We start from the raw sequence: 8485 nt of genomic DNA on the forward strand, positions 1-8485 counted from the left end.
GAGACAGCGCAATTATACAGGACGCGCCGTATGGGTACCAGGAAGTCCGGTGCGTTCCATACGTTACCGGAAGTGACGGAGTATGACGCGCTATGCGTGTCAAACACCAGGAAGTACAGAGGACGGCGCGAACTTTCATTATCCTGTCGGAACTAAACAGCTGTTCTCATCTACTATGGGTAAAACCACGAACGGACCCACACTGGATCATATGCTTGATTGCACTTTTTGGTATATATTTTGCTTGTGTCTTTCCGATTTGTTACATTGTATTTGAAATGGATGTATGTGTAATGTATATTTGTACATTATATGTAGCGCAATTATACAGGACGCGCCGTATGGGTACCAGGAAGTCCGGTGCGTTCCATACGTTACCGGAAGTGACGGAGTATGACGCGCTATGCGTGTCAAACACCAGGAAGTACAGAGGACGGCGCGAACTTTCATTATCCTGTCGGAACTAAACAGCTGTTCTCATCTACTATGGGTAAAACCACGAACGGACCCACACTGGATCATATGCTTGATTGCACTTTTTGGTATATATTTTGCTTGTGTCTTTCCGATTTGTTACATTGTATTTGAAATGGATGTATGTGTAATGTATATTTGTACATTATATGTATTCGTTTTTAATTGTTAAAGATGCACTGTGGATCATTGTTTTCCATGTTTTTGGGGAAACCTAGAACATGGGGTTTTTGGATATGGTATAAAAACCATGCATGTGGTAACATCCTCCACACCTTGAAAAAAGGCTTATTCACACAGCCCGAAACGCGTTGGTGGTTGGAGGAGAAAGAGAAATACCTTAGAGGTTTGTGGTAGGTGCTGGTTACCATCTTCAGCAACTGGGCGGCCTTCTATGCGGATTGGGAGGTAACCCAGACCGCCACTCACCTTGGGATTTCCTTCCCACTTTTTATGAATTTTTATTCAATTTTATGTCGTTTTATTGTTGAAAATAATTTTTTTGGATACTGCAAAAATTCCATGGAGTAAGCTGTCTACCTGTGGGAATTCGGAGGCAAAAGAAACCTTTCCATGCATATAGGGCACCTGATTCTGGTGCGTTCACATTTCATGGGGTCCTAGTAATCCTACTGGTCTGACATCGTCACTTATGTATGCAGAGGTCGTGGAAACTTAAAGAAACCATTACGGACACATAGGGAATTTTACCCAGGTCAGTTGTGGTTGTCTTTAAGAGCGACTGGACGGAAGGAGGGAGATTTGATTCCACCCTATTGGTGATAGAAAAATCACACATCCTAAAAGAGGAGACTACAGCGCCATTTGGAACACCAATTTTTTTGTATTATATCGTATCCCTGTTGATGTACTAATCAGCTGTCTAAAAACTTTCTGAAGTTGTAACAGCAGCATCTATAATTGCTGTCCTTAAACACCTAGAAAAGAAAAAAAAATCAAAGCAGTAATCTTATAAGCCAGGGCTGGGCAATTGCGGCCCTCCAGATGTTAGTGAACTACACATCCCAGGATGCTTTGCATTAGTTTTGCTATGTGGCCATGCTGAAACTGATGCAACGCATGCTGGGATGTGTAGTTCATCAACATCTGGAGGGCCACAATTGCCCAGCCCTGCTATAAGCAATGCCGGAGCAGGCAGAAATACCTGTTGCTCAATGTTCACATTAACCTGTACATCAGTGGTCAGGGAACTCGATCCTCATTACCCCACGCAGTGCATGTTTTGCAGGTCTCCTCACAGAATCACAAGTGAAATAATGAACTCCACCTGCGGATCTTATAAAATGTGTGAGTTATTAGTACACCTGTGCACCTGCTAGGTTACCAGCAAAACATGCACTGTGTGGGGTAATGAGGACAGAGTTCTCTGACCACTGCTCTACATCAACTCCGTGCAGTTATAATGTACAAAAGACCATGTTTGGAGGCATTGAACAGATAATTATTGCACCAGATTATGCAACTTGCGGGTCATGATCATAGCAAACGTGACCACCTGCGTTTTATTAAACATGGTCAGTCAGAAAGGCCACTGTTTCAGCAGCTGCCACTACCAAAAGGAATCTCTCAACCCCTAATTCCATCCCCCAGTTTCTGCTGTGCAGCAATAAAAAAAAAAAAAAAAAAAGTACTTGTTTCCTAGCACGGCCACAATCGTTAGGATCGTGTACCTTTAAGTTAAGGTACATGATCCCAACGATGGACCCGATTTCCTTTAAAATCAGGTCCATTTTGCCGGCAAAGGATCCAGCCCCTCCTCTATATAATCTGGCACCTCCCCATTGACCATAGTCTTTTTCCTGTCTCCTTCTGTCTGTGACAGGTAGTTAGTCAGTTTTGTTTTCTTTCTAGACTATGCCCGGTAAGCTGGTTATGCTACCGGGGGCCTGGGCGGTCAGGCTGGCGGTGCCTTAAGCCTGCATATGTCCAGGGCCGGTGGCAAGGACTTGTAACCTGGTAGCCCATGGTGTTTTCCCCCTCCCCTCCCGCAATGGTGGTCGGCACGCGCGTTATAGGTTTTTACCTGGGCGTCATGTTACCGCTGGCTCCTGGTGTCCGGTAGGTGGTGGCGCCGGCATGTGCCTTAGCGCACGCTGTGTCAGGCTTCCCCGGCACTCAGGCTGCGCATGATGGCTGGCGTCACTTCCGGCGGATGCACGCGGCGTGCGGGTCACAGCCGTGTGCGTTCCAGATAGCCGGAAGTACGCGCCGGCTATTGCTACTTCCGGCAGGGAGGGGAGACGCCAACCTCTACTCGTGCAGCGTCCATTTAAAAGTGCCTGGTAGGTGTTACAGGCGCTGGGCTGTTACTTGCCAGGGTTTGATCATGGAGGATGCCTCTCAGAAAAATGTTACACCGCCGCCCAGGTAAGTCCTCTTTTGGAGGACAGGTTATTTTTATTTTTATTTACTTTTAGCCAGATAGTTAGTATATCTCTCTTTTCTTGTAGTGTGCCTTCAGTGCCCAGGAAAATAGTGGCTAAGACTAAAAATACTAAAGTCTGTCCAGGATGTGATAGAGCTTTTGTTGGAGAGACAGTTCTTTGCTTAGAATGTCTGACAAAGAAGGATGTTGGAATGAATATATCAGCACAATTAGCAGAAATGAGAGACTGGATGAAAAAGAATTTTATTTCTAAAGAGGAATATACAGGGAATAAGAGGTCCAGGTCACAGACTAGCCTTGATAAAGATGATGGGGATATGTCTGTGCATGATGATGTGGACAAGGAGGCGTCCGGTGGATCATCAGCAGAGTCAGGCAAAGTGTTGGAGGCCGAGCGCCTGTTTAATGTGGAACTGGTAGAGGCAGTGCTGAAAAATCTTTATAGGACACTTAACTATAAGCAACCTGTAAAGTCTGAGTTTGATGCGTTATTTGAGGATCGATCAAAAAAGGGGAGATCGTTTCCAGTGCATAAGGTGGTGAAAGACATCCTAACTAAAGAATGGCAGGGTGTCGACAAGAGAGTAGGGTCGACTAAGAGAATTCAAAAAATGTTTCCTATTGAGGATGAAGAATTTATTAAATGGTGTATTATACCTAAAGTTGACGCGGCAGTGTCAGAAGTGACGACCCGTACTACGATCCCCCTTGAGGATGGAGCGTCACTGAAGGACGCAATGGATAAAAAAATGGAAAGTGCTTTGAAGAGATTGCATATTTCCTCCTCAGTCTCGCTAAAGGCAGGAGTGGCCATGGCCTCGCTCTCCCGGGCACTCAGGATCTGGTGTTCTGCCTTACAGGAAGACCTACAGGAAAAGGTTTCCCGTGATCAAATCTGTAAAAGTCTTACCCAGATTCAGCTTGCGGTGGACTATATGTGTGAGGCCTCTTTAGATGGTCTAGACTTTGCAGCGAAATCCCTGTCTTCAGGGGTGGTGGCCCGTAGGGCCTTATGGCTTAAATCATGGGCGGCAGATTCCCATTCAAAGAACAAACTGGCAACAGTGCCTTATGAGGGTGCTTTCCTTTTCGGCAGTCGTTTGGATCAGATGATTCAAAGAATGTCAGGTGGTAAATCAGTAAGATTACCACAGGATAGAAGAGGGAGGTTTTCCTCATTTTCTTCTAGACAGGCCTATAGACAGGCCAGGGCGTATAGGCCAGGCAGATCGGTCCGGGATAGATACGCTCAAGGGACATCCAGAGCCTTTTTTCAACAGTACATCAAGAAAAAAAGGGGAAAATTCTGGAACCACACAGAAGCAGTGACGGTGGTCCCATGGTGGAGCAAGCCCCGGTAGCAGGAAGGCTGTTGGGTTTCGCTCGCATCTGGGAACAAACCGTCCGAGACAGATGGGTTCTGGAGGTGGTCAAGAGGGGCTATCGTCTGGAATTCATGTCAAAGCCAAGAGTAGCAAAATTTTGTGTTTCAGAGCTCCCAGTTTCGAAGATAGAGAGGGAAGCTCTAAATTTAAGTTTAAAAAGGACTCATCACATCAGGAGCAGTGGTGAAAGTCCCAGACGAAGAGAAAAGGTCCGGGTTTTATTCGTGTCTCTTCATCGTCAGCAAAAGTTCTGGAGGTTACAGAACTATATTAGATTTAAGAAAATTAAATTTACGCATAAAGAGAAAGTTTCACATGGAGACCACAACGTCTATTCTGATGGGAATAAGAAAGAGCGATTATATGGTCTCCATCGACTTAAGAGACGCCTACTTCCATATTCCCATTTCTCCAGACGACAGAAAATTTCTGAGATTCTGCATAGGTCACGATCATTACCAGTTCACTTGCCTGCCCTTCGGCCTCACCTCGTCACCACGAGTCTTTACCAAGGTGCTAGTGGTATTGGTAGAGGAACTGAGAAAGAAGAAAGTCATGATATGGGCATATCTCGACGATCTTTTGATTGTGGCACCATCAGAGGAAGAGGTTATAACAGCAAGAGATTACACCATTCAGTTTCTTCAGGAGCACGGGTGGCTGGTGAATTGGGAGAAAAGCTGTTTGAAGCCAACACAGAGTCTTCAATTTCTGGGAGTACTGGTGGACACTGTACAATTCCAAATGTCCTTGTCCATAAAGAGGTGCGAAAAGATCCAGCAACTAATCTCTATGATATACGAGGAGGATCGCATACCACTGAGGTCAGCAATGAGCCTTTTGGGTATGATGGCATCTACGGTGGACATAGTCCCATGGGCCAGATGGAGGATGAGGCCTCTGCAGTGGTTTCTTCTGGGCTACACAAAAAGGCTAGTGCCTCTGGAAAGAAGAATACAAATTTCAGATTCAGTGAAAGATTCTCTAGTTTGGTGGGAAGCCAATCAGCTAATACCAAGAAAGTCCTCACTAGCAAGCCCCCTTTACAGGGTGATCACCACAGACGCCAGCGCCGTGGGTTGGGGGGCTCATGGTCTAGGCAAGACGTGTCAAGGTCTATGGTCTCCCCGCGAGTCAGAGTTTTCCTCCAATCACAAAGAACTAAGAGCCGTGTGGAAAGCAATAAGATTCTTCAGCGAAGATATCAAGGGTGCGCACCTGCGCATTTTCTCGGACAACGCTACTACCGTCTCTTACGTCAACAGACAAGGAGGTACACGGAGTCACATGCTCTTAGAAGAAGTACGAAATATCATGTGTTGGGCCGAGGAAAATCTGCTGTCAGTATCAGCGTTGCATGTACTGGGGGAGGACAATCAGCTTGCGGACTATCTAAGTCGCACAAGTGTGGTTCCGGGCGAATGGGAACTGAAGGATTCAGTTTTCCAGAAAATAGTGGAACAATTCGGTCATCCAGAGGTGGATCTCATGGCTTCAGCAGTCAACAGGAAGCTTCCACAATTTTACTCTCGATACCCGACTTGGGGGTCAAGTGGAGTGGACGCCCTGTCTCAGAGATGGGAGTTTCACCTGGGGTACGTGTTTCCTCCAATTTCTCTCATTCACAGGACATTGTGGAAGATCAGAACGGAGGGGGTCCAAGTCATAGCCGTACTGCCCTACTGGCCGAGGAGGGCTTGGTTCCCCATGTTAGAAAGCATGGCGATTGCACGCCCAGTTTTTCTTCCGGTGACTCAGGATTTGCTCAGGCAGGGCCCAGTCAATTGTCAAGAACCTCACAAATTGAATTTAGCGGCCTGGAAATTGAAAGGCGACAGTTGAAAGACAAAAATTTATCTCCAGAAGTTATCGAGGTACTTCTCCAAGCAAGGAAGAAGGTATCATCAGAAGTTTACTATAGAATATGGCGGGTGTTCGCGACATGGTCAAGAGGCAAATTCGAAAAGCGAACATACCCCAAGTGTTACAGTTCCTTTGTGATGGGATTAACAAAGGGCTTTCGGTGTCTACACTCAAGGTTCAGATCTCGGCGCTGAGTGTTCTACTGGACAAGAAACTGGCAGAGCATAGTTTAATTTAAAGATTTTGTCAAGCTATTAAGAAAATTCGACCTAGGGTTAGGTCAATAGTCCCCCAGTGGGATCTTAATTTAGTCTTGAATGGACTTATGGAGGCTCCGTTTGAGCCGCTGGACAGAGCCAAGTTAAAATTCCTAACGTGGAAAATGTTGTTTTTAGTAGCAATAACATCAGCGAAGAGAGTGGGAGAGATTCATGCACTGTGCATCAAAGAACAGTATTTAAAGATTTTCCCGGATCGGGTGGTACTGAGGACCAGACCGTCCTTCCTACCCAAGGTGGTTTCCTCATTTAATTTAAGTCAAGAAATAATTTTGCCTTGTTTTTTCCAAAATCCTCTGACGAAGAAAGAGGAAAAATTGCATACATTAGATGTCTTGAGGGCTATCAAGATATATTTGCACAGGACGAAGGGGTTCAGGAAGTCAGAGGCATTATTCGTGATTCCCCAGGGGGCGAAGAAAGGATTGGCTCCATCAAAGCAATCAATGTCAAGGTGGCTAAAGGAAGTAATTGCATTCACTTACAAGAAAGTTGGTCGTGTAGTTCCTGAGGGTATTAAGGCTCACTCGACAAGGGCAATGGCGGTTTCATGGGCAAGAGAGGCCAAAGTTTCGGCTAAGGAGATTTGTCAAGCAGCCACCTGGTCTTCCTTGCATACCTTCTCCAGGCATTATGCGTTGGATGTCGCAAGTCCTAATTTCGGAAGTGAAATTCTTAAGCAAGTCTTGGCTTGAGGTATAGTATTAACCCACCCTACTGCTTTGGTACATCCCAATGTAATGGCTGCCATGAAGTATGAAGGAGAAAGCAAGGATTATACTCACGATAATACCTTTTCTTCGGAATACTTCATGGCAGCCCAAAAATTTGTTTGCCCTCCCTATTTGTGTTTTTTCCCTAGGTTCAGGACGGAGACAGTCAAAAACTATGGTCAATGGGGAGGTGCCAGATTATATAGAGGAGGGGCTGGATCCTGGGGAAAAAAACTACCGTCTAATTGGAGAGGAGAGAGGGATGAACCCAATGTAATGGCTGCCATGAAGTATTCCGAAGAAAAGGTATTATCGTGAGTATAATCCTTGCTTTAACATTGAAATCGTGAGCATCGCGTCGGTCTTGTGCCATTATAATGGAACAAGATGAGATGAGATGGACTTGATTAAGTCCATCTCACATTGAAAAAAAATTTGAAAAATTTGAAATGGTACAATAAGACCCATTTCACATTATATATGGAGCCGTCGTCACCCCACGATAGACGCCAACCCGAAGCGTGGCGAGCCCGCGAGGGGCGGCGTTGCGCATCCTCCGACCTTTTCATTCCCCTACTATCCACGTCGGCGTGGAGTTGAGAATATATAGTGTGGCGAGCGCGAAGCGTGGCGAGCCCCGTGAGGGGACGCGTATACCTGTGAAGTTATACGCGTCCGCTCGCCACGCTTCGGGCTCGGTGGCTCGCCACACTATATATTCTCAACTCCACGCCGACGTGGATAGTAGGGGAATGAAAAGGTCGGAGGACGCGCACCGCCGCCGCTCGCCACACTTCAGGTTGGCGTCTATTGTGGGGTGGGGTTGACGTTGTAAATTTTGGGGGTCTAGGGAATATTTTACATTGAATCCAATGTAAAAATCGGGTCCCAGGGACCCTATTCACATTTGATTCAATCAAAAAAATCGGGTCGGTCGCATCGCATGCGATCGACGCGATTTTTCCGACACGACCATCCCGATGTAAATCTGTGTGGCCGTGCTAGGAAACAAGTACCAAAAAAAGAGTCCTCAACTCCCTTATGCATAGGACAGGGCTGCAGAAAGCAGCAAATGCTGGGTAAAGGTTTCCAATGGTTGTGATGTTCCTATCAATAGACCAATGTACCATCCATCAATGTTAATAATAAAGTAATGGGTTTATAGTTGAAATTTAACAGTTTACTGAAGAAAAAATAATATAGGAGAATGAACCCATGTTATATAAACTAAGCATTTCTGAAATGGGCAAGACATACTAGTCCATGAGCTCAAATAAACACTGCTGCAAGATCTGTGTCACCATTTCAAGCACTGAATACAATGCTGCAGGGCTAGCAAACCAGTTGTACATGCTCATCTAAAGA

Source organism: Crinia signifera, chromosome 5 (genome assembly GCF_055691185.1).
Source record: "Crinia signifera chromosome 5, ASM5569118v1, whole genome shotgun sequence".
NCBI classification, from domain to species: Eukaryota; Metazoa; Chordata; class Amphibia; order Anura; family Myobatrachidae; genus Crinia; species Crinia signifera.